At 52.6% G+C, this 25,869-nt stretch overlaps 4 non-coding genes and 4 pseudogenes across 4 annotated transcripts; all 8 read right to left on the reverse strand.

Moving 5' to 3' along the window:
- Nucleotides 1–454: 454 nt before the first annotated feature.
- Nucleotides 455–571, reverse strand: LOC139403536 (U5 spliceosomal RNA). Its single transcript, XR_011633530.1, has one exon. It is a non-coding gene; the product is annotated as a U5 spliceosomal RNA (small nuclear RNA).
- Nucleotides 572–1,019: 448 nt separating this feature from the next.
- LOC139403511 (U2 spliceosomal RNA) lies at nucleotides 1,020–1,221 on the reverse strand (annotated as a pseudogene).
- Nucleotides 1,222–6,550: 5,329 nt separating this feature from the next.
- LOC139403516 (U5 spliceosomal RNA) lies at nucleotides 6,551–6,667 on the reverse strand. The gene has a single exon (XR_011633512.1). It is a non-coding gene; the product is annotated as a U5 spliceosomal RNA (small nuclear RNA).
- Nucleotides 6,668–7,083: 416 nt separating this feature from the next.
- Nucleotides 7,084–7,256, reverse strand: LOC139403503 (U2 spliceosomal RNA; annotated as a pseudogene).
- Nucleotides 7,257–12,914: 5,658 nt separating this feature from the next.
- Nucleotides 12,915–13,031, reverse strand: LOC139403513 (U5 spliceosomal RNA). The gene has a single exon (XR_011633509.1). It is a non-coding gene; the product is annotated as a U5 spliceosomal RNA (small nuclear RNA).
- A 400-nt stretch (nucleotides 13,032–13,431) lies between these two features.
- LOC139403509 (U2 spliceosomal RNA) lies at nucleotides 13,432–13,601 on the reverse strand (annotated as a pseudogene).
- Nucleotides 13,602–19,824: 6,223 nt separating this feature from the next.
- LOC139403494 (U2 spliceosomal RNA) lies at nucleotides 19,825–19,999 on the reverse strand (annotated as a pseudogene).
- Nucleotides 20,000–25,567: 5,568 nt separating this feature from the next.
- On the reverse strand, nucleotides 25,568–25,684 carry LOC139403517 (U5 spliceosomal RNA). The gene has a single exon (XR_011633513.1). It is a non-coding gene; the product is annotated as a U5 spliceosomal RNA (small nuclear RNA).
- Between the last annotated feature and the right edge of the window lie 185 nt (nucleotides 25,685–25,869).

Consider the following 25,869-nt stretch of genomic DNA (forward strand, 5'->3'; position numbering starts at 1 on the left):
CCAATCCCAGGAACAGTCCTATTTGGTTTTTGCTGCTCCATTTTAAACAGCTCTCTTCAAAAAAGAAGCTGAATAGCAAAGAAAGAAAATCGGAAAAACGAAAAACCGATTCCTTGAAGGGAAAACAACTTCTCCCTCTCCTATCTATCCTACCTTCGACCTTTTGACTCAGCGGGCTTTGGGGCACCTCGGTACCAAGCTTGATCTGAGCCAAAAGGCCGAGAAGCGATAACCCACAAATGGAACCCTGAAACCGTCGGACCCCCGGGGGTCTCGACAGACCTCAGCGGGTGGGTTGGCAAAAGCCAGCTCCTCTCTCACTCCAACCCCCACTCACCCACCCACCCACCGTTTCCCTGGCAACAGGCAGGTGTTTTTTGGAAAAAGTCGCTAATGCGTCTTTAAGTCACTATCCTGGCCCATCTCTGTCAATTTCTCTTGAAACAAGATACCGGGCTCTGCAAGAAGCAAAGCCGCTCCAAAAATACGTTGAATTCGTAAGTGTTCCTCTCCACGGAAGTCTTTAGTAAAAGGCGAAAGGCTTGTGCGTAATGAAGAGAAACCAGAGTCATATGGAAGTCAAGAGGTCGGGGCCCGAGACACACTCTGTGCACTCTAGGCAGGGTTCCCGCGGGTGCTCCCGGAACCCACTCTTCCAAGTTTTCGAGGGCTGTGGATAAAAAGAAAGTCACAGACACAGAGACACAGAGGCACAGCGACAGACAGAGACAGAGACAGAGAGAGAGAGATAGAGAGAGAGAGACACACACACACACACACACACACACACACACACACACAATCCTGGCCCCCAATTTTTTATTTTTTTTATTTTTATTTTTTATTTTTAAGTAAAATGGCGGGAAACGGGGGACCCCATTGAAGGGCGCTTCGCCTTTCTTTCAGTTTGAATGTTTCTTTCCTTCTCTTCTTCTGCTAGCCAGCTAGCTAGCTAGCCAGCCCTAGCTAGCTGTTTACATTGCTTTGTGAATTTGTATTTTTCCTTGACAACGGGAGAAAAGTGTTGCACCGTTCCCGGAGGTACTGCAATACCGGGTCGATGCGTGGAGCGGACGGAGCAAGCCCCATTTCCGACTCCCTGTTCGAAAAATCCATTTAATATGTAGTCCCCCGATGGGGGACGTATCAGATATTAAACTGATAAGAACAGATTTTTTTATTTAAACCATTCATTTCAAACACTTCACATTTTCCAAATATTGTACATTTCAAGACATTTTACAAAACCAACACCATCAAAATAGAAAATACACTTTGGCCAGACACAAGGCCTCTTATTCATAAAGGTACTTCCAGCGTTCCTTAGAGGCATGGAAGCCGTATCTGTCCACATCAAATTCAAACCTTTTCCTTAGATCAGCTCTAACCCTACTGACCACTCCACCCACTCCCCAATCCACATTGGATTTAACCAAAACCGCCCTTGAATCCCACAGAGCCGTCTTCCCCAAGGAAATCAGGAGCCAAATTAAAAAGGAACCCCTACCGCTCCTTATCCCCAAACCCCGCCCCAACATAATTGCATCAAAAGATAGAATCCCCAGCACCTGGAAGAAAGAGCCCAAATCCCCCCAAACCTTCCTGGCAAAGGAGCACTCCCAAAAAGTGTGCCGGAGCGTCTCCTCAGCTTTACACCCCTCCCTTGGGCATACCTTGACCTTTGACAGGCCGTGTCTGTAAAGGACCTCCCTAACTGGCAGACGCCCATGTAAACATAACCAATTTAGATCCTTCAACCTATTAGAGAGACCCTTCTGCTGAATCGCCTTCCACACCTCCGGCCCCACCCCATAGACTCCGACAGGACCCCGCTTAGCCACCAAGGTCCTGTATAAAGCCCTGTGATCCATGCAAAGCAAACCCTCCTGGCACTCAGTATGCCTTCTGCTCCACTTCACTGCATGTTGGAAATGAGCCGGGAGGGATTCCGCCTTAGGTCGGGAGTTGTCCCATGCTATCAACCTTCGCAGAGGGAAGGATAGCCAAAACAAAACAAAAGCCTTGAAGCCATGGTTACACGGGTTAACCATACTTTTACATATTGAAGAAAAGAAAATAGTGTCCAACTTCAGAGGGAGGCCAGGAACTCCCCTTCCTCCCTCCTCCACTGATTGCACCATCCAATCCCTTTTTACATACTCATAGCCCCCCCAAACAAAGGAAAACATGGTTCGCACTAAATCCTTCCTGTAACGAGGAGGCAAAGGAAAAACATAGGCCAAATAAACCAAGGACGGAAGAATGTCTGCTTTAATGACAAGAACCCGTCCACTCATAGAGAGCCGACGAGCTTTCCAAAGCCCCACCCTGGTGCGCACTTTCGCGATCCTCTGCCCCCAGTTGATGCCCTCGCTACCTGTCACTTCAAAATCCACTCCCAAGACCCTCATAGGCCCCGAGCAGAGCGGGAGGCCGCTGAGGCCTTCCTCTCTCCCAGCCCACGGTCCAAAAAACTTAACTGAGGATTTCCCCAGGTTGACCTTAGCCCCAGATGCCTGTCCGAAATCCCCCAGGACCTCCACCACCCTGGCTACACTCCCCTCGGACGTCAGAAACAAAGTCATGTCGTCTGCATACTGGGAGATCTTGACTTCAGAAGAGCCCCCGCCAGGGGGCCGGAGGCCCTTAAAACGTAAGTCTGCCCGGATAGCTGCTTCCAGAGGCTCCATGTACAACACAAAGAGCAATGGAGACAACGGGCAGCCTTGACGTACCCCAGTCTGCTGAGGGACCACCTCCCCTACATGCCCATTTACTAAAACCCTACTTCCCACTTCCGTATATAGAATCCCCACCCACCTCAAAAACCCAGCCCCAAAACCCATCCTTTCCAAAACTGAAAAGAGAAACCCATGGTGCACCTTATCAAAAGCTTTTTCCATGTCTAATCCCACCAACATGAGGTGCACCCCTCTGTCTTGGGCCCAAGCAATACAGTCTCTCACCAAACTCAGGTTCCAATGTATGGACCTCCCCTCCACCCCACAGGTCTGGTCCTCATGTATGACATGGGGCAGAACCTTCCTTAGACGGCCCGCTAGGACACGGGCTACCACCTTATAGTCTGCACACAAAAGCGTAATGGGCCTGTAATTCCCCAGGTTGTCCCTTTCCCCTTTCTTGTAAAGCAGCGTCAAGACCCCCTCCCTCATTGAAGATCCCAGGAGCCCTGAGTCGTACACCGCTTTAATTACCGAAAAAAAATCTCTCCCCAAAATCTCCCAGAAGGTGACATAAAACTCACGCGGAAGCCCATCGTAGCCTGGCACCTTGTTGGCTGGTAAACCCCGCAATGCAGCCTCAACTTCCTCAAGCTCGAAAGGGCGATCGAGATCAGAGGCTGCATCCGGGGGAACCTTTTCCCTCAAATACCCCAGAAAGACACTTTCTTTCGAACCATCTATGTCCTTCTCCCTAAAGGATTCTTGGTAGAAAGAGGACGCTGCTTCCACCATCCCCTTTGGGTCAGATACCATTCCCCCCCCTTCTGTTCGCAACTGGGCAATAACTGCTTTGGCCCGGGCAGCTTTAATCTGTTTAAAAAAATATGAGCTGCTAGCCTCACCAAACTCAAACTTGTCTCTTTGACATCTGAAGAGAAAGTCCCTGGCCTTCCCCTGAAAATACATCCCCAACTTATTTTTTAAACTCTCCATCCTCTCCACATCCCTCCCCTCACCCTTATTCTCAGCTGACACCAAGGCAGTCAGCTCCCCCTGAAGCCGCTGAAAAACCTTCCTATCTGCTCGGGACTTAGTGACACAGTGTGAAATGGCCAGGGTGCGCACATTGCGCTTTACACACTCCCACCATTCAACTAGAGAACCAAAAAAAGGCTTGAGATCCCCCCATATCTCGTAATGGGATTTAAAAGCCTCCCTAAACGAAAGATCGGCCAAAATTTTGGAGTTTAATTTCCAAAAGCCTCTGCCGAATATCGGCACGTCTATCGAGAACACTACCTGAACTTGGCAGTGGTCAGAAAACCAAACCGGAGACACAGTGACTTTTGAGATTGGCACAGTAACTGGTAAAAAAATAAAATCTATACGACTACGGGAACCCCTTGAGTTTGCCCATGTCATACCCTCCCCGTTGGGGTCGCAGACTCTGAAAGAGTCCCTCAAAGAGAAGTCTTTAACTACAGAAACCAAATAGGGTAGGCTAAAATCCCCAGTGCCTTCAAAAGAGACATTGAAATCCCCGCCCAAAACCACAGTTCGATTAGTAACACAAATATCTGGCAGAGCCAAAAAAAGATCTTTCCTACCTCGTGGTTCAGCAGGAGCATAAATGTTAACAAAACGAAACTTCGCCCCCCTCCAGTCAGCATCAACCACTAAAACTCTCCCCTGTATTACAGAAAAGGAACCCACCACACAAAAGTCCCTATCCCCAAACAAAATCCCCACCCCAGAGGAGTGCACCCCCCCTATCCCCCATCTGGACTCTCCTTTCGCCCACCCCCTTGTAAACACAGAAACATCCCCCATGTCCCTTAAATGAACCTCTTGTAAAAAACAAACCTGGAAGGAGACACAGGAAAGGTACTGAAACACCCCTCCTCTCTTCCCCATATCCCTTAATCCCCTTACATTCACTGTTACAATTGTAAAGAAAACCATACCAATGAATAAGAAACTAAACAAGACCACCCAGCGTCTCTATACTGTCTGTCAGATAGGAGCCTCCCCCATCCCGAAGCCACTCACCCCTTCCAGGTATAGGTCACTGTTCGGCGTGCCTGGTGCCACGAATGAGTGTTCAGGACTGGAAAAGTCCTCACAGGTTAATACCTGTCCACTGTCCTGTGATGCTTCCCCAGGACTGGAAGAGTAGTCTCCCCTGGACCGTACCTGTGCACAGTCCATTGAACCCTCTTCAGGATTGGTATCCATCTCCAAAGTTCCTGACCCAGGAAGCTCAGGACCCAAACAGGCCTCATGGACCTGCTCCCCAGACCCCCCCACCGAGGTTTCAGAGTCCTCCACCACTTGATCCTGGTGCTCATCCCCCACATCTGACCCTTCATCCCCGGTATCCGGGTTCAGCACTAAAAACCGGTTGGAGGTGGCCACCGCTGGCTGCTTATGCTCTTCCACCGCCACCCGGTCAGTGACCTTCCTCCTCTTCTTTCTTTTCCCCTTGTACACCTTCCTGGACTCTCCATTATCTGAAGATGCCGATCCAGTCGACCCATCCGCCGAGGACGACCTCATCTTCCGGGTAGGGGTTCGGGTAGCCGGGTCGTCTGACATCTCACCCATCAGACTATCCTCCCAGGCTCCCGTCAGCAGCTCCATCTCCTCCTTAGTCCCCTTCGGACGGACCTCCTTTACTGCACTTCCACCGGGGGATTTTGCCACCTCCGCTGCCGCCGCTCGAATTTCCTCAAGAACCTCCTCTATTTGCCGGAGGGGAGGTCCCGCCGTGCCCTCCTCAGGGCCGTTGCCTGCTGCCTCCGCATAGGTCAGTTGTCTATTGGGACAGTCTTTAAACAAATGGCCCTGCTTCCCACAGCCATTGCAGACTCGAGCCTCCCTGCAGGTAGTTGCCCCGTGACCTGGTTTCCCGCAATTCCTGCACTTCAGCAGGTTGCACCCCGTGGCCACATGATCGAAGCTACGGCAGTGTCTACAAAAACTTGGCTGGCCTGAATAAAACAGGTACCCCCGGTCCGCTCCAATGGAGAAATAGGCTGGTGGGTGAGCCAGCTTCTCAGCTCCATCCGGGTCCCTTTTCAGTGCGACCCGGAACTGTCTCCTCCCTGACCAGATGCCATACCCGTCCCGCAGGTACCGCACCCCGGGACTCACTTTTCCAAACCGGCCTAGGAACGCCCCGATGCTGTCATCCCCCACATAGGGATTGTAAACGTGTACGGTGATTACCTTCAAGTCCAAACGGCACAAAGGGTAAACCTGGAAGTTTGAGAACGGCTCACTGGCTGCCTTCTCTTTGCAGGTGTCCATACATCTCCTGTACAAGGCCTCACTGTTTAGGGACAGGTCATAGCCCTCCGCCGCCATGTTCCGCTGCAAGCAGTAAACGTGCCCTGGGTCCACCCTTAACCCTTCAATGATCACCGTCCTGATGAACCATTCTCTGTTCCCAATTTGCTGGCCCTTGTTCTTCCAAACGAATTGCAACGTATTGCGCAGTCCAGCCCCTCTGGCTGACTGTTGATCCTGCCCTCCGGCCATCGGCTTTTAACTAAGGGGTTACGGCACCTCAGTACCCAACTTGAACTTAGCCAAAAGGCCGAGAAGCGATAACCCACAAATGGAACCCTGAAACCGCCGGACCCCCGGGGGTCTCGACAGACCTCAGCGGGTGGGTTGGCAAAAGCCAGCTCCTCTCCCCCTCCAACCCTCACTCAACCAACCAACCAACCAACCAACCACCCACCCACCCACCCACCCACCGTTTCCCTGGCAACAGGCAGGTGTTTTTTGGAAAAAGTCGCTAATGCGTCTTTAAGTCACTATCCTGGCCCATCTCTGTCAATTTCTCTTGAAACAAGATACCGGGCTCTGCAAGAAGCAAAGCCGCTCCAAAAATACGTTGAACTCGTAAGTGTTCCTCTCCACGGAAGTCTTTAGTAAAAGGCGAAAGGCTTGTGCGTAATGAAGAGAAACCAGAGTCATATGGAAGTCAAGAGGTCGGGGCCCGAGACACACTCTGTGCACTCTAGGCAGGGTTCCCGCGGGTGCTCCCGGAACCCACTCTTCCAAGTTTTCGAGGGCTGTGGATAAAAAGAAAGTCACAGACACAGAGACACAGAGGCACAGCGACAGACAGACAGACAGACAGACAGACAGACAGACAGACAGACAGACAGACAGACAGACAGACAGACAGACAGACAGACAGAGAGAGAGACACACAAAGTAAAATGGCGGGAAACGGGGGACCCCATTGAAGGGCGCTTCGCCTTTCTTTCAGTTTGAATGTTTCTTTCCTTCTCTTCTTCTGCTAGCCAGCTAGCTAGCTAGCTAGCCAGCCCTAGCTAGCTGTTTACATAGCTTTGTGAATTTGTATTTTTCCTTGACAACGGGAGGAAAGTGTTGCACCGTTCCCGGAGGTACTGCAATACCGGGTCGATGCGTGGAGCGGACGGAGCAAGCCCCATTTCCGACTCCCTGTTCGAAAAATCCATTTAATATGTAGTCCCCCGATGGGGGACGTATCAGATATTAAACTGATAAGAACAGATTTTTTTTACAAAAAATAATTTATTTACACTCAATACCATTCATACTTTACAAACCATAATTCTCATTCATTCTTAATTCACTCTATTTACAAAACCAAATCACCAAACACCCAAACAAACCTCAGGGGAGCATCGTCCCTCCCCGTCATACCTAACCAATACCTAACCCTTCCCTATCTTCCCTTCCCTAATCTATCCCCTTACAAACCTCACTCTAACACTCCCAGCCCTAATCCCCCCTTCCACCTTTCCCGTGCCGCATGCTGCCCCCACTTTATCTCCTCCCTCTTCATCCTCCCCCTCACATCACCTTCCACCCTCCTCACTATCCCTTCCACCCCCCAATCTCTCCCTGTCTTAACTAAATTCTGCCTGGCTTCCCACAGCCCCCTTTTAAAGAGACTCATGAGAAGCCAGAGCAGAAACCTGTCCCTATCCGTTCCCCTCGCTCTCCCTACGCCTCGCTCTAACCTAGCCCAAGTCAGCAAAAAATCGCTCCTAACCATACCTAGCAACACCCGTGCCCTAGCCCAGACTAGTCCGGCAAAGGCACAGTCCCAGAAGGCATGGCGCACAGTCTCCTCCCTGCCACAAGCAGATCTTGGACAGGTGGAGGATCGCGACAAACTATGCCGGTACATGATGGAACGTACCGGCAAGCACTTATGGAGGCTCAACCAATTCAGGTCCTTGAGCCTGTTGTCCAGGCCCCGCGCCTGCACTCCCTCCCAGACCACTGACGAGATGCCCGCTACAGGCGCAGGACTCCCTGCCTGCCTGACCTCCTCGTACAGGTGCCTGTGGTCTAAACCTACTCGGGCAACTTCAACCTCGGGGTGCGCACGCAGCCACTTGGCCGCATGGCCAAAGTGCCACGGCAGCTGTTCCGCCCGAGGACCCGCGTTAGACCACACCATTACGCTTCTCGCCTGATACGAGAAGAACACCCGCAGGAGGTAACCGGACGGGTGTATAACTGGCTGAGCAAGCTCCGTCAACAAGAAAGAAACAAAAATTGCGTCCAGCTTGAGGGGGAGATGTGGTACCCCCCTACCTCCCTCCCCGATGGGACAGAGCATGCGCGCCCTGGCGACCCACTCGTACCTGCCACCCCACATGAACTGAAACACAAGCCTCACTAGAGGCCTCCTCAGACAAGCTGGCAATGGGTAGATGTACGCCAAGTACAAAAGAGATGGCAATACATCCACCTTTAGGACCAGGACCTTACCTATAAAGGACAAAGACCTAGCCTTCCACATTGCCAACTTCTTCTGTACCACTGCAATACCCATGTTCCAGTTCAGCGTCGCTGAGCCAGAGGTCTCAAAATGGACCCCGAGAATCCTCAGGGCCCCCTCACAGAGAGATAACCCCCCGGGCACATCCGTCCTACCGCGCAATCTTCCGAAAAACTTAACGGATGACTTTGCATGATTCAGAACCGCCCCCGACGCTTGGGTGAAATCCCCAATGATGGCAAGAGACCTTGTCAGGCACGAGTCCTTGCACAACAGCAAGGAAGTGTCGTCGGCGTACTGCGTCATCTTAACACGCAGCCCACCGCTCCCAGGGATCAACAAGCCCTCCACCCCTGTGTCTGCCCTAATGGCAGCCCACCGAGGCTCCATGTACAGTACGAAGAGGAGGGCCGAGAGTGGGCATCCCTGCCTGACCCCAGACGAGAGGTCAAAAACGTCACCTAAGTGACTATTTACACTAACTCGACACCCCGCTCCGACATATAATGTACGGATCCATCCTATAAACTTCTCCCCAGATCCTAATCTACCTAATACCCTGAATAGAAAGGATCTATTCACGCGATCAAAGGCTTTCGCCTGATCTAGCGCTGCTACCATTAAAGGCAGCCCTCTATCTTCAACCCAGGCGATGGAGTCCCTAATCAACTGTACGTTCCATCTTATAGAGCGAGCCTCTACCCCGCACGTCTGATCCTCATGGACGACGTAGGGAAGGGCTGTGCGCAACCGGTCTGCTAAAACCTTTGCAAGAATCTTGTAATCTACGCACAGCATGGTCAACGGCCGCCAGTTGCCAAGGTCAGTTGCTTCCCCCTTCTTATAAAGAAGTGACAGCACACCAACAGCCATTGATCCCCCCGGGACCCCCGTCTCAAGGATGGCCTTCAAGACTTCGAGGACCACCGGTCCAAGTATACCCCAAAACTTGAGGTAAAACTCAGCCGGCAGCCCATCCATCCCAGGCACCTTCCCTTTACCCATCCTCCTAAGAGCGCTCTCAACCTCTTCTAGTGAGATCTGGGCCTCCATCACGTCTCTAATGTCCTCCGGCAACCGCCGGGACAAGTGTTCTAAAAACACGTTTCCCTGCTCTACATCTATTTCCCTTTCCTTAAATAAACCTCGGAAATAATCAGTTGGCACCCTGACCATTTCCTCTGGTTTACTTACTATACTACCATTTTCTTCCCTAACGCCATGCATTACCCTCCTACTCTGCCTGGCCCTAACCGACTTAAAGAACATAGCGGAACAAGTCTCATTATGTTCTAGAAAGCCACTATGCGCACGCTCCAGGAAAGCTTGAGCCTTCTGCTACTGCAGCTCCCTGAGCTGCGCCTTTAGGGCTGCGAATCTCTCCCAGTCCATCGACCCGCCGAGGTTGCCCGCCTCGTACTCGAGTTCAATTAACCTTTGGATACGATCCACCTCCCTCTTTTCCTCCCTTTTTTTCCTTTTACAATATCCTATTATAAAAGCCCTAATCCTCACCTTCACTAAATCCCACCACTCTAACACCCCCTCGCACATGGACCGGAGGCCGTCAAGCCTCCGAAAGAAACAAAAAAATGCGTCAACGAAAGCCTGCTCCTCCAGTATATCCCGATCTAGCTTCCAGTACCCCCTACCGAAGAGGCAGACTGGCGACCCCACCTGCAGGAACACCCCGTCGTGATCCGTGCAGAACACAGGCAACAGGCGCCCAGACAACTGACCCAAAGACCTGGATATAAAAATGTAGTCGAGCCTCCGCGCAACCCCCCTGGAGTTGCGCCATGTAGGACCGACCATTGCCGGAGTAGTATGCAGGCCACCATCAACCAGACCATGGCAAGCCATTAGCCCGGTGATTGCGCCTGCACTACTATCACCACCTACCCCTAAATCTATATTAAAGTCCCCTCCTATCACCAAGTGCCTATTTGTGACACACAGGGGCGCCAGACAGTCCACCATCTCCCTTCTGTCTGCCGCCACCTGTGGCCCATATACCCCAATTAACCTATACCTAGCTTCTCTATACACTACATCTATCCCCAATACTCTACCCTGCATTATAACAAAAGTGCTCTCTACCTTAACCTCTTTATTCCCACACAAAATTCCTACTCCTGTTGAGTGCACCCCTCCTATGCCCCAAAAAGATTTCCCCTTATCCCACTCCCTCCTAAATCTACACACATCCCCACCATCCCTCAGGTGAACCTCCTGTAAAAAACAAAAATCAAACCACACACCCTCTAAAAAATTAAACACCGCCCTCCTTTTAATAACATCCCTCAACCCCCTTACATTTAAACTAAACAATTTAACAGAAATATTCATTTACAAACAAAATATTTATTTACAAACAAACAAAACCCTCAACAAATAACCCCAAACCAAACAAAAAACAGGAGACTCACCCGATGCTCCCCTGGTCCATCTCCACCGGCGGGGACGTACTCTCCTCTCCTGACGCCCCCCCCGTCCTCCTCCATCTCTCCAACCCAGGATGCAGGCAGTGTGTTAGGCCGAGTGCCCTGCATCCTGGGTTCCCCACCACCACCGTCCACCCCCCCCTCCCTGTATGCCTCGGGGCTGAGCGTAGGGGACCCCACCTCCCCAAACAGGAGTTGGGATCCCTCTAACACACAGCCCACAGACCCCTCACTGTAGTCATCCTCCACTAGAATGTAAGGGGCTGAGGCAAACAGGGAGGCCAATGCACCCCCCCCCCGCCGTTCTCTTAGCCCCCCCCTCCCCCTCCCCACCCCCCTCCCTCTCACTTCCTGCCAACTTCCCCCTCTTCTTTCCTTTCTTCTTTGGTAAAGGAGGTAGCGGGGAGATACAACGTCCCTTCCCCGCTAACTCCTCCACCAATCCCCTTGTCTCTTCCTCAAGGAAGCCTGGCAGGCTGTCCCCCCACTCCTTCCCCCCATCCCCTCCCTCCCACCCCCTCCCCTCCCACCTCCACCCCTCCCTCCGTCCCCGTCACTGTCACCGTTCCCTCTTCCACTCCTTCTCGCACCACTGTCCCACTCTCCCTCTTCTCCGCTCCTTCCCGTTCTTCCGCCTTCTTTTTCTTCTCTCCTTCTTTTTCCGTCTTTCCATCTTCTCTCCTCTTTCTTCTCGCCTCTTCCGTCTTCCCATCCTCTTCCCTTGCCGTCTTTTCCCCTGTGCCATCCGTACAATCCGCACGCGTCCTTTCTTTCCTCCCCCCATCCCCCGCTCCCCCCCCAGCTGCAGACGCGTATGACCTGTGACGAGCCGGGCAATCACGCCACAGGTGTGCTCTCGAGCCACACCCGTGGCAAGCCTTGGGCTCGTCACATTCCTTGGCCTCGTGCTCTTCTGACCCACAGAACCGACACTTCTTGGTGCTGCACGAGGCCAGGATATGGCCGTAGGCCATACAACGCCTGCAGAACGGGGGCTGACGGGCATAATACAACGTCCCCCTGTCAGCCCCCAGGGAGAACATCGCCGGAGGATGGAGGTAGCCATCCACACTCTTCGGGTCCTCCCTGAGTAACACCAGGAACCCTCTCCTCCCGTTCCAGAAACCCAGGGAGTCCCTGAGGTACCTCGCTGAGGAGATATTGTCTACATACCTCCCCAGAAAGGCCCTCACTTCCTCTTCCTTCACGTGCGGATTGTACATGTTTACGGTGACCACCCTGAAGTTGTTCTTGGCCAGGCTGGTCACCGCGTAATGGCACAGGGGACCTTCTCCTTTCTCTGCCTTCACCTTCTTCATAATCCCATCATGATGTTCTTCCAAATGAAATGTCACATCAAAACCCTTCTCCATCGGGTTCCCCTGAAGGCAGAGAACATCCTTCACCTTCAATTGCAGGCACCCCTTCAATATTGTCCTCCCGAAGGTCTCTCTCCCCCAAGGCTCCATTTCTTTTTCCCTCCATGCGAAACTCACCGTATTGGCCAGCCCAATCCCAGGAACCGACCGTGACGTGCTATCTTGCGCCATCCCCACAAGGAGAAAAGCGCACCCGGTTCACCAACCTCTTCCAAAAACAAGAAGGAAAATACAAAAAAGACAAGAAATTATATATCAACAATTTTTCAAAAAACAAAAAACACACTTACCGCTCTCCTGGTTCGACCTTTTGACTCAGCGGGCTTTGGGGCACCTCGGTACCAAGCTTGATCTGAGCCAAAAGGCCGAGAAGCGATAACCCACAAATGGAACCCTGAAACCGCCGGACCCCCGGGGGTCTCGACAGACCTCAGCGGGTGGGTTGGCAAAAGCCAGCTCCTCTCTCTCTCCAACCCCCACTCAACCAACCACCCACCCACCCACCCACCGTTTCCCTGGCAACAGGCAGGTGTTTTTTGGAAAAAGTCGCTAATGCGTCTTTAAGTCACTATCCTGGCCCATCTCTGTACATTTCTCTTGAAACAAGATACCGGGCTCTGCAAGAAGCAAAGCCGCTCCAAAAATATGTTGAACTCGTAAGTGTTCCTCTCCACGGAAGTCTTTAGTAAAAGGCGAAAGGCTTGTGCGTAATGAAGAGAAACCAGAGTCATATGGAAGTCAGGAGGTCGGGGCCCGAGACACACTCTGTGCACTCTAGGCAGGGTTCCCGCGGGTGCTCCCGGAACCCACTCTTCCAAGTTTTCGAGGGCTGTGGATAAAAAGAAAGTCAGAGACACAGAGGCACAGCGACAGAGAGAGAGAGAGAGAGAGAGAGAGAGAGAGAGAGAGAGAGAGAGACACACACACACAATCCTGGCCCCCAATTCCCAATTCAAGTAAAATGGCGGGAAACGGGGGACCCCATTGAAGGGCGCTTCGCCTTTCTTTCAGTTTGAATGTTTCTTTCCTTCTCTTCTTCTGCTAGCCAGCCAGCCAGCCAGCCAGCCAGCCAGCCAGCTAGCTGTTTACATAGCTTTGTGAATTTGTATTTTTCCTTGACAACGGGAGAAAAGTGTTGCACCGTTCCCGGAGGTACTGCAATACCGGGTCGATGCGTGGAGCGGACGGAGCAAGCCCCATTTCCGACTCCCTGTTCGAAAAATCCATGTAATATGTAGTCCCCCGATGGGGGACGTATCAGATATTAAACTGATAAGAACAGATGATGATTCAAAGCTTTTATTCTAACTTTTACATTTACACGGTGAAACTTCACACTTCTTTTAACATGCCCATATCCAAACAAAACTTGTAACAAAAAACAACCCATCGGTTTTCAAAACCCCTTTCTCTCTGGTAAGAGATAGGCAACCAAAACCCGCCCTCAATCTTTTCCAGGGGGCTGCTGCAAACTAACAAAAATCACATGCCATCAATAAACATAAGCATTCCAAATCCCACAAAATTGACCAACCTACCTTCTAAAACTTACCTACCTGACAAGCCCCAACCCCCCTTTCCACCGCTCTAATGCTGCATGGTGGCCCCACTTCCTCTCCTCCCTCCTTATTCTCCCCCTCAAATCCCCCTCCACACTCCTCACTATTCCCTCCACCCCCATGTCTGCCCCTGACTTAACCAGCCCCTGCCTGGCATCCCAGAGCCCTTTCTTAAAAAGACTGATAAGTAGCCACAACAGAAAACGGTCCCTACCTACCCCCCCTGCTCTCCCTACCCCTCTCTCCACCCTCGCCCATGTTAACCCAAACCCTCCCTTCACTCTCCCTAGCAAACCCTGAGCCCTGGCCCACACTACTCCTGCGAAAGGACAGTCCCAGTACATGTGGCGTATCGTCTCCTCCCCACCACAAGTTGGTCTCGGGCACTGGGGGGACCGTGCCAAGCTATGCCGGTACATTATGGATCGTACCGGCAGGCACTTGTGGAGGCTTAACCAATTTAGATCCTTAAGACGATTGTCTAGGCCCTGCGCCTGTATGGTCTCCCAGACCACAGCAGGGGTACCCACCACAGAGGGTGCACAAACGGTCCGTCTGACCTCCTCGTACAGGCGTCTGTGGTCCAAACCTACTCGGGCGACTTCAACCTCGGGATGTGCGCGCAGCCACTTCGCCGCATGGCTGAAGTGCCACGGCAGCTGTTCAGCCCGAGGACCCGTGTTGGACCACACCATTATGCTTCTCGCCTGGTACGAGAAGAACACCCGCAGGAAGTAACCGGAGGGATGAATCACCGGATTAGCGAGCTCATTCAACAAAAACGAAACAAAAATCGAGTCCAACTTGAGTGGGAAGTGTGGAACTCCCCTCCCACCCTCCCCGATTGTTGAGATCATGCGAGCCCTGGCGACATACTCATACCTGCCTCCCCACATGAACTGAAACACGAGCCTTACTAGCCCCCTCCTCATGCTCGCTGGCAATGGATAGATGTAAGCCAAGTACAGAAGGGAAGGCAGTACATCCACCTTCAGGACCAGAACCTTGCCCAAGAAAGACAAGGATCTGGCCTTCCACACTGCCAGCTTCCTCTGAACTACAGCAACCCTCATGTTCCAGTTCAGTGTCGCGGAGCCGGAGGTCTCAAAGTGGACCCCAAGAACCCTCAGGGCCCCATTACAGAGAGAGAGCCCTCCGGGCACGTCCGTCCTGCCCCGCCATCTGCCGAAATACTTAACAGACAACTTGGCGAGGTTAAGGACCGCTCCCGACGCGCGGGTAAAGTCTCCAATTATGGCCAGAGACCTTAGCAGGCACGAGTCCTTGCACAAAAGCAAGGTGGTGTCATCGGCGTATTGTGTCACCTTAACACGCAAACCGCCGCTACCAGGGACCAGCAAGCCCTCCACCCCTGCGTCAGCCCTAATGGCAGCCGCCAGGGGCTCCATATAGAGCACGAAAAGGAGTGCCGAGAGCGGGCATCCCTGCCTGACCCCTGATGAGAGGCTAAACACGTCGCCCAGATGGCTGTTTATGCTCACCCGGCACCCCACTCCCACATACAAAATCTTGATCCACTCTATAAAGCGATCACTAAACCCTAACCTACCTAACACTCTGAAAAGAAAAACCCTACTGACGCGATCAAAAGCCTTGGCCTGATCAAGCGCCGCTACCATCAGAGGTAGACTTCTATCCTCAACCCAGGCGATGGAGTCCCTTATCAGTTGGAGGTTCCACCTAATGGAACGGCCTTCCACCCCACACGTTTGATCCTAATGGACAACGTAGGGAAGGGCTGTGCGCACACGGTCTGCCATGACCTTAGCTAGTGTCTTATAATCTACGCACAGCATGGTCAACGGCCGCCAGTTGCTAAGGTCGGCGGTGTCTCCCCTCTTGTAGAGGAGAGACAGCACGCCTACAGCCATTGACCTGCCCGGGACTCCAGTCTCGAGAACGGCCGTCAGGACTTCTAGGACCACCGGTCCAAGCATACCCCAAAACCTGAGGTAAAACTCAGCTGGCAGCCCATCCATCCCAGGCACCTTCCCTTTCCCCATCCTCTTGAGGGCGCTCTCCACCTCCTCTAGTGTTATCGGGGCATCCATCGCCTTTCTAATGTCCTCCGGCACACGCCGGGACAAGTGTTCTAAGAACACGGTACCCTGTTCTTCTTCTACTACCCTCTCCTGGAAAAACCCCCGGAAATGGTCAGTTGCCACCCTGACCATCTGCTCCGGCTCCCTAACTACCCTACCCTGTCCATCCCTCACCCCATAAAAAACCTGTCTTACCTGCTTTTCCCTAACTGATTTAAAAAACACTGCAGAGCAGGTCTCATTCTGCTCTATAAACTCAGAGTGTGCACGCTGCAGGAAGGCACGGGCCTTCCGCTCATGCACCTCCCTGAGTTGAACCTTGATGCTGGTAGCACGCTCAACGTCCATCGAGGCACCGAGGTTGCCTGCCTCGTACTCGAGATCGAGTAAACGTTGGAGCTGCTCCACCTCCCTTCTCTCCTCTCTCCCCTTCCTTTTACAATAACCAATAATAAATACCCTAATTCTTACCTTAACTACCTCCCACCATTCCAAAACTCCTCCGCACATAGGCAGGAGACCCTCAAGCCCCCGAAAAAAAACAGAGAAAGCATTGACAAAAGCCCGCTCCTCCAGGATGTCCCGGTCGAGCTTCCAGTACCCCCTACCGAAAAGGCAGACAGGCGCCTTGACCCGAAGGAGGACCCCGTCGTGATCTGAGAAAAACACAGGCAGCCCAGACAAAAGCCCCAAGGATTTAGGTAGAAATACATAGTCCAGCCTCCGCACGACCCCCCGGGAGTTACGCCACGTGGGACCCGCCAGCGCCGGAGTAGTGTTAAGGCCCCCATCCACCAAACCATGGCTTGCCATAAGTCTCTAGTCCCTATAAGTCCCATAAGCCCCTATGCTACCATCTCCCACCAATCCGAAATCTACATTAAAATCCCCTCCCACTACCAAAACTCTGTTTGTGGCACACAGAGGTGCCAGACTCTCCACCATCTCCCTTCTCTCTGGCACCGTCTGTGGCCCGTATACCCCTATAATCCTAAGTCTAAAATCCCCTAACGCTATGTCCACCCCCAAAACCCTCCCCTGCATCGCAACGTACGTGCCTTCCACCCTCACCTCCCGTGTCCCAAACAAAATTCCAACCCCTGATGAGTGGACACCCCCCACACTCCACACAGACTCCCCTTTAACCCACTCTTTTTTAAACTGCTCTACGTCCCCCCCATCCCTTAAATGTACCTCCTGCAAGAAACAAAAGGTAAAACATACGTTGGATAAACAACTAAAGACAGCAGTTCTTTTTACAATGTCCCTTAGACCCCGAACATTCATAGTCATTATTTGAATCTCCGCCATGGTTGCACACTGATAACGAAAAGTCAACCAGGTGCAGGGTTCAAGTACTCACTCTGTCCGGTGGGTAAAGGTCCTCGTCGAAATTGGACGCTGGACCAGCAGCCTCCGAGGCCCCCTCCTGAGAACCCCAAGATGCGGGTAAGGGGTTGGGGATGGGGGGTCCCGGCGTCCCAGAACTAGCCTGAGACACCCCATCCACATCCGGCAAAAACAGCTTGTCCATCTTGTCCCTCTGGAAGAGCCGGAGAGATGGACCTCGTGAGGACAGGGGAGACACCTCGGTGCTACTGACCATCTCCCCAACCACTCGTACATCCATGGGCAAGGGCTCGTGACCCCCTTCCTCTGAGGCCTCCCCATCCACTGCCTCCCCCCTCTGAGAAACCCAAGGGAAAGGGTTGGGGCTGTGGATGGGGGGTCCCGGCGTCCCAGAAAAAGCCTGAGACACCCCATCTCCATCTGGCATACACAGCGCAGAGGCCACCAGATCTATCTCCATCGGGATTAGTGGGAGAGATGATACCCGCGGTGACTGGGGGGCCACCTCTGTGGCACTGTCCCCGATCGCTCCCACCCCTCCCAGCCCACTCTGGCCCTCTCCCAGCCCGAGGGACAACCTCTTCTTCTTTTTCTTCCTCCGGGCCTCCCCCGAGTCCACTAACAGCCCTGACTCCTGCTGGTCTGTGGAGGTGTCCCTCTTCATTTTTGGAGTGGCAGGTAAGGGTGAAATGGACCCCCATTCCGCCGTCCCCATTTGGGGGACTTGGAAACCCTCCACCAGCTCCCTCATCTCCCCCACTAGAGCCCCGATTGCTTCTTCATCTATATGTACTTCGTCGAGAGATGAGCCCAACTCTCCCGTTGCTCCACCAACCTCTCCCTGCGGTCTACTAATGGATTGAGTACCCGTCGACGTCTGGGTCTCCGGGACCACCTCCAACTCCACCAAGGCCCTCTCCTCCAAAACGACTTTGCCCCCGACGTTTGGAGCGGTCAAGGACCTGGCTTGCTTCTCCAGTTCCCCACTCACCATCTTTCTTGCTGCCTCTTCTGGCCTGTGACCTAGGTACCCTTCTCCTGGCCTCCCCTTCTCCTCCACGCCTTTTCTTCCGTCCATTCTTCCCCCAGCAGCCGCTGCCGCATATGTTTGTTGCCTCGCCGGGCACTCGCGAAACAGGTGCTGTTTACTGCCACAACCGTGACATTCTTTTGGTGCCGTACAATTTTTGGCCTCATGTTCCTCCGACATGCAAAACCTGCATTTTACCAGCCCACATGAGGCTGTTCCATGCCCGTACTCCCTGCATTTCCTGCAGAAAGGTGGCTGACGTGCATAGAACAGCATGCCTCTATCCGCCCCTATTGTAAAGACCGCAGGGGGATGCAAAAAGCCCTCAAACCCACCCGGATCTTCCCTTAGGAGCACCTGGAATTGGCGGCGGCCGTTCCAAAAACCCAGCGAGTCCTTCACGTACCTGGCTCCCGATGTTACTTCGCAGTAGCGACCCAAAAAGGCCGCCACCGCCATATCCGTCACGTGTGGATTATACATATGTATATTTATTGTTCTGAAATTCCTTCTTGCCAGGCACACGATGTTGAAAAAGGACAAAGGTATTTCCCCCTTTGCCTCTTTTACCTTCTCCATTACTCCATCACTCTTACTTTCAGTGTAGAAAGATACGTCGTACGCCTCTTCCATTGAGTTCCCCTGCAGGCACATCACATCTGGGACCTTCAGAGATAGCGCCCCCATCAACACGGTCCTGGCGAAGGTGTCCCTCGGCATCCTTACTTCTCCTTCTTGCTTCCATGCGAATCTTATCGTGTTCTTTAATCCGGCCCTTGGAACCGACCCGGTGTTCCCACTACCCGCCATATCAGTATGGCTGTAGTCAAGTATGTTTTAAGAAATTTTCTGAAAAATTCCCCAAAAACTTTCGACGCCCTCCGGCCTTCGGCTTTCAGCTAAGCGAGCTCTGGGGCACCGCAGTACCAAGCTTGGTCTTAGCCAAAAGGCCGAGAAGCGATAACCCACAAATGGAACCCTGAAACCGGCGGACCCCCGGGGGTCTCGACAGACCTCAGCGGGTGGGTTGGCAAAAGCCCTTGAGTCCTTGAGGGGCCTTCCTGAGGAGACATTATCCATATATCTCCCCAGAAAGGCCCTCACCTCTTCATCCTTGACGTAGGGGTTATACATGTTCACCGTCACAACCCGGAAATTATTCCTAGCCAAGCTCTTCACCATGACACATTGGCCTCGTATCTCCCACCACTCTCACTTTCTTCAGGATCTCATCGTGCTTGCCTTCTGTGAAGAAAGCCACATCAAAAGAACCGTCCAAAGAGTTTCCTTGACGGCAAAACACTTCTTTCACCGACAGTTTCAGCAATCCAATCAGGATGGTTCTCCCAAAAGCTTCTCGTCCAAATGGATCCACATCCTTTTCTTTCCAAGAGAAACGCAGGGTATTTGCTAACCCTATCCCAGGGACTGACCCACTTGATGAAAAATGCGCCATCTCCGCAAGGAGATCGACGCTCTCCTCCAGACAATCCAAAAAACAAAAAAAGGACAACGGGAGAAAAGTGTTGCACCGTTCCCGGAGGTACTGCAATACCGGGTCGATGCGTGGAGCGGACGGGGCAAGCCCCATTTCCGACTCCCTGTTCGAAAAATCCATTTAATATGTAGTCCCCCGATGGGGGACGTATCAGATATTAAACTGATAAGAACAGATTTTTTTTTTTAGAAAAATAATTTATTACCAGCTATGCCATTCATACTTTACAAAATCATATTTACAAAAACGCCAAACCAAAACAACCCTCAGGGGAGCATCATCCCTCCCCGTCATTCCTAACCACTACCTTTCCCTATCTCTCCGCTCCTAATCTATCCCCTTATAAATCTCAATCTAACACACCCAGCCCTAAACCCCCTTTCCATCTCTCCCGTGCCGCATGTTTCCCCCACTTCCTCTCCTCCCTCTTCATCCTACCTCTTAAATCTCCTTCCACCCTCCTAAATATCCCTTCCACCCCCCAATCTCTCCCTGTCTTTACCAAATTCTGCCTGGCTTCCCACAGCCCTCGTTTAAAGAGGCTCATGAGAAGCCAGAGCAGAAATCTATCCCTATCTGTACCCCTCGCTCTCCCTACACCTCTCTCTAACCTAGCCCATGTCACCACAAAATCCCCTCTTACCAAAACTATCAACACCCGTGCCCTCGCCCATACCACTCCGGCAAAGGCACAGTCCCAAAAAGCATGGCGCACAGTCTCCTCCCTGCCACAAGCAGACCTTGGGCAGGTGGGGGATCGCGCCAAGCTATGCCGGTACATGGTGGACCGTACCGGCAAACACTTGTGGAGGCTCAACCAATTCAGGTCCTTGAGCCTGTTGTCCAGGCCCCGCGCCTGCACTCCCTCCCAGACCACTTCCGAGATGCCCGCTACAGGCGCAGGACTCCCTGCCTGCCTGACCTCTTCGTACAGGTGCCTGTGGTCTAAACCTACTCGGGCAACTTCAACCTCGGGGTGCGCACGCAACCACTTGGCCGCATGGCCAAAGTGCCACGGCAGCTGTTCCGCCCGAGGACCCGTGTTAGACCACACCATTACGCTTCTCGCTTGGTACGAGAAGAACACCCGCAGGAGGTAACCGGACGGGTGTATCACCGGATGAGCCAGTTCTGTCAACACAAAGGACACAAAAATTGTGTCCAGCTTGAGGGGGATGTTAGGTACCCCCCTACCTCCCTCCCCGATGGGACAGAGCATGCGCGCCCTGGCGACCCACTCGTACCTGCCACCCCACATGAACTGAAACACGAGCCTCACTAGAGGCCTCCTCAGACAACCCGGCAATGGGTAGATGCATGCCAAATACAAAAGAGATGGCAATACATCCACCTTTAGGACCAGGACCTTACCTATAAAAGACAAAGACCTAGCCTTCCACATTGCTAGCTTCCTCTGTACCACTGCGATCCTCATGTTCCAGTTCAGCGTCGCTGAGCCAGAGGTCTCAAAATGGACCCCGAGAATCCTCAGGGCCCCCTCACAGAGAGATAACCCCCCGGGCACATCCGTTCTACCGCGCCATCTTCCGAAAAACTTAACGGAAGACTTTGCATTGTTCAGAACCGCCCCCGACGCTCGGGTGAAATCCCCAATGATGGCAAGGGACCTTGTCAGGCACGAGTCCTTGCATAGGAGCAAGGAAGTGTCGTCGGCGTACTGCGTCATCTTAACACGCAGCCCACCGCTTCCAGGGATCAACAAGCCCTCCACCCCTGTGTCTGCCCTAATGGCAGCCCCCAGAGGCTCCATGTACAGAACGAAGAGGAGTGCCGAGAGCGGGCACCCCTGCCTGACCCCAGACGAGAGGTCAAAAACGTCACCCAAGTGACCGTTTACGCTTACTCGACACCCCGCTCCGACATATAATGTACGGATCCATCCTATATACTTCTCCCCAAACCCTAATCTACCTAGTACCCTGAATAGAAAGGATCTATTCACGCGATCAAAGGCTTTCGCCTGATCCAGCGCTGCTACCATTAAAGGCAGACCTCTATCTTCAACCCAGGCGATGGAGTCCCTGATCAACTGAAGGTTCCATCTAATAGAGCGTCCCTCTACCCCGCACGTCTGATCCTCGTGGACGACGTAGGGAAGGGCTGTGCGCAACCGATCCGCTAAGACCTTTGCAAGCAACTTGTAGTCTACACACAGCATGGTCAATGGCCGCCAGTTGCCAAGGTCGGTTGCGTCCCCCTTCTTGTAAAGAAGTGTCAGCACACCGACTACCATTGAACCCCCCGGGACCCCCGTCTCGAGGATGGCCTTCAAGACTTCGAGTACAACCGGTCCAAGTATACCCCAAAACTTGAGGTAAAACTCCGCCGGCAGCCCATCCATCCCAGGCACCTTCCCTTTTCCCATCCTCCTAAGAGCGCTCTCAACCTCTTCTAGTGAGATCTGGGCCTCCATCACGTCTCTAATGTCCTCCGGCAACCGCCGGGACAAGTGTTCTAAAAACACATTTCCCTGCTCTACCTCTATCTCCTTTTCCTTAAATAAACCTCGGAAATGATCAGTTGTCACCCTGACCATCTCCTCTGGTTTACTTACTACACTACCATCTTCTTTTCTAACTCCCTGCATTACCTTCCTACTCTGCCTTGCCCTAACCGACTTAAAGAACATAGCGGAACAAGTCTCATTATGTTCTAAAAAGCCACTATGTGCACGCTCCAGGAAAGCTCGAGCCTTCAGCTCCTGCAGCTCCCTGAGCTGCGCCTTCAGGGCAGTGGATTTCTCCCAGTCAATCGAACCACCGAGGTTGCCTGCCTCGTACTCAAGTTCGAGCAACCTTTGGATATGATCCACCTCCCTCCTTTCCTCCCTTTTCTTCCTCTTACCATATCCTATAATAAAGGCCCTAATCCTTACCTTTACTATATCCCACCACTCTAACACCCCCTCACACATGGGCCGGAGGCCTTCAAGCCTCCGAAACACCCCTGTGACAGCATTAACAAAACCCTGCTCATCCAGTAAATCCCGATCTAATTTCCAGTACCCCCTACCGAAGAGGCAGACTGGCGACCCCACCTGCAGGAGCACCCCCTCATGGTCCGAAAAGAAGACAGGCAACAGCCGCCCGGACAACCGACCCAAAGACCTAGATACAAATATATAGTCGAGCCTCCGCGCAACCCCCCTGGAGTTGCGCCATGTGGGACCGACCATTGCCGGAGTAGTGTGCAGGCCACCATCAACCAGGCCATGGCAAGCCATTAGCCCGGTGATGGCGCCTGCACTACTGTCTCCCCCTATCCCCAAATCTATATTAAAATCACCTCCTATCACTAAGTGCCTATTTGTGACACACAGGGGCGCCAGACAGTCCACCATCTCCCTCCTGTCTGCCGCCACCTGTGACCCATACACCCCAAATAACCTATATCTAATATCCCTATATGTGATATCAACACCCAAAACTCTCCCCTGTACTACGCCAAAAGTGCTCTCTACAACAACCTCCCTATTCCCAAACAATATCCCTACCCCCGTTGAGTGCACCCCCCCACAACGAAAAACCCTTATCCCACTCTCTCCTAAACCTTTTGACATCCCCTCCATCCCTCAGGTGAACCTCCTGCAAAAAACAAACGTCAAAACCCACCCCTTCTAAAAAACTAAACACCGCCCTCCTCTTAACAAAATCTCTTAAACCCCTTACATTTAAACTAAACAAAATTATCATAAGATTCTATTATAAACAAAACACAAAATAACCTAACTTTTTCAAAACTAAAACCCTAAACAATCACAACCAACAGGAGGCTCACCTGATGCTCCCCTGGTCCATAACATCCGGCAGGGACGTCTTCCCCTCATTTGACGTCCCCCCGTCCTCCTCCATTACTCCAAACCAGGATGCAGGTATGGTGTTAGGCAGAGTTCCGTGCATCCTGGGTTCCCCACCAACACCCTCCATTTCTTCCTCCCTGAAAGCCGCCGGGCTGAGACTAGGGGATCCCAGCCCCTCAAAGAGGAGCTGAGAACCCCCAGTCAAAACATCCGGACCAACCTCCAGGGATTCACCTTCCACAGAAAGCTGCGGGGCTGCGAAAAAAAGAGAAGACAAATTTACCTTTCCCTCCCCCATCCCTCTCTTGGCTACCCCCCCCCCCTCCCCTCCATCCACAACCCCCTCCCTCTCCCTGCCTGTCAAGCTCTTCCTCTTCCCTTTCTTTTTTGGTGTAGGAGGTAGCGGGGAGACACCACCCCTCTCCCCCGCTAGCCCCTCCACCATTTCTCTCATCTCCTCTACACAGGAACTTGACATGCTGTCCCCCCACTCTCTCACACCCCCTCCCCCCTCCTCCACCACCTCCACAGGTCCTTCCACCGACACCCCCTCCACCACCCCTCCCTTCTCTATTGTTCTCTCTTGCTCTTCCTTTCTTCCATTCTTCTCCTTTCCTTCTTCCGCTCCAGTTCCTTCTCTTCCCACTTCTTCTGCTGTAGTCTCTCCTTTCTCCTCTTCTTTTCGTCCTTCCCTTTCGTCCTTATCCTCTGGGCTCACGCCCTTGGCCTGGGATTTACTTCCTTCCCCTCCTCTTCTACCCCCATCCCCTGCTCCTGCTCCCCCTCCGACTGCAGACGCGTATGACCGCTGACGAGCCGGGCAGTCGCGCCACAGGTGCTGAGTGGAGCCACACCCATGGCAAGCCTTCGGCCCGTCACAGTCCCTTGCCTCGTGCTCCCCAGACCCACAAAATCGACACTTTCTAGTGCTGCACGAGGCCAGGATATGTCCATAGGCCATACAGCGCCTGCAGAAAGGGGGCTGACGTGCATAGTATAAAGTCCCCCTGTCAGCCCCCAGGGAGAACATAGCTGGGGGATGGAGGTACCCTCCCACCCCCTTAGGGTCTTCCCTGAGGAGGGCCTGAAACCCTCTCCTCCCCGTCCAAAATCCCAAAGAGTCTGTGAGGTGCCTTCCTGAGGAGACATTATCCATATATCTCCCCAGAAAGGCACTCACCTCTTCATCCTTTACATAGGGGTTGTAAATGTTCACCGTCACCATTCTAAAGTTATTTTTCGCCAAACTCTTGACCTCGTAGTGACCCATCGGCCCCGTGACTTCAACTTCTTTTACCTTCTTTAGCACCTCATCATGTTTACTCTCCGTGTAAAACGCAACATCGAAGACTCCCTCCAACGAGTTCCCTTGTAGGCAAAAAACTTCATTCACCTTTAGCTTCAGTATCCCAATCAAAATGGTCCTACCGAAAGTCTCACGTCCAAAAGGCTCTTTTGTCTTCTCTCTCCACGAAAACCTAATCGTGTTTGCAAGTCCAGTCCCTGGGACCGACCTATATGATGTGTTTTGCGCCAACTCCACCAGGAGGATGACGCACACGTTTCCCACACTTTTCCAAAAACAGAAAAAAAGGGTGAGATCCAAAATCCAAAAAGTTGTACCGCCCTCCGGCCTTCGGCTTCCGGCTAGGCGAACTCTAGGGCACCGCAGTACCAAGTCTGATCTTAGCCGGAAGGCCGAGAAGCGATAACCCACAAATGGAACCCTGAAACCGCCGGACCCCCGGGGGTCTCGACAGACCTCAGCGGGTGGGTTGGCAAAAGCCAGCTCCTCTCCCCCTCCAACCCCCACTCAACCACCCACCCTCCCACCCACCCACCGTTTCCCTGGCAACAGGCAGGTGTTTTTTGGAAAAAGTCGCTAATGCGTCTTTAAGTCACTATCCTGGCCCATCTCTGTCAATTTCTCTTGAAACAAGATACCGGGCTCTGCAAGAAGCAAAGCCGCTCCAAAAATACGTTGAACTCGTAAGTGTTCCTCTCCACGGAAGTCTTTAGTAAAAGGCGAAAGGCTTGTGCGTAATGAAGAGAAACCAGAGTCATATGGAAGTCAAGAGGTCGGGGCCCGAGACACACTCTGTGCACTCTAGGCAGGGTTCCCGCGGGTGCTCCCGGAACCCACTCTTCCAAGTTTTCGAGGGCTGTGGATAAAAAGAAAGTCACAGACACAGAGACACAGAGGCACAGCGACAGACAGAGACAGAGACAGAGACAGAGACAGAGAGAG

Source organism: Oncorhynchus clarkii, unplaced genomic scaffold (genome assembly GCF_045791955.1).
Source record: "Oncorhynchus clarkii lewisi isolate Uvic-CL-2024 unplaced genomic scaffold, UVic_Ocla_1.0 unplaced_contig_2042_pilon_pilon, whole genome shotgun sequence".
Classification (NCBI taxonomy): Eukaryota; Metazoa; Chordata; class Actinopteri; order Salmoniformes; family Salmonidae; genus Oncorhynchus; species Oncorhynchus clarkii.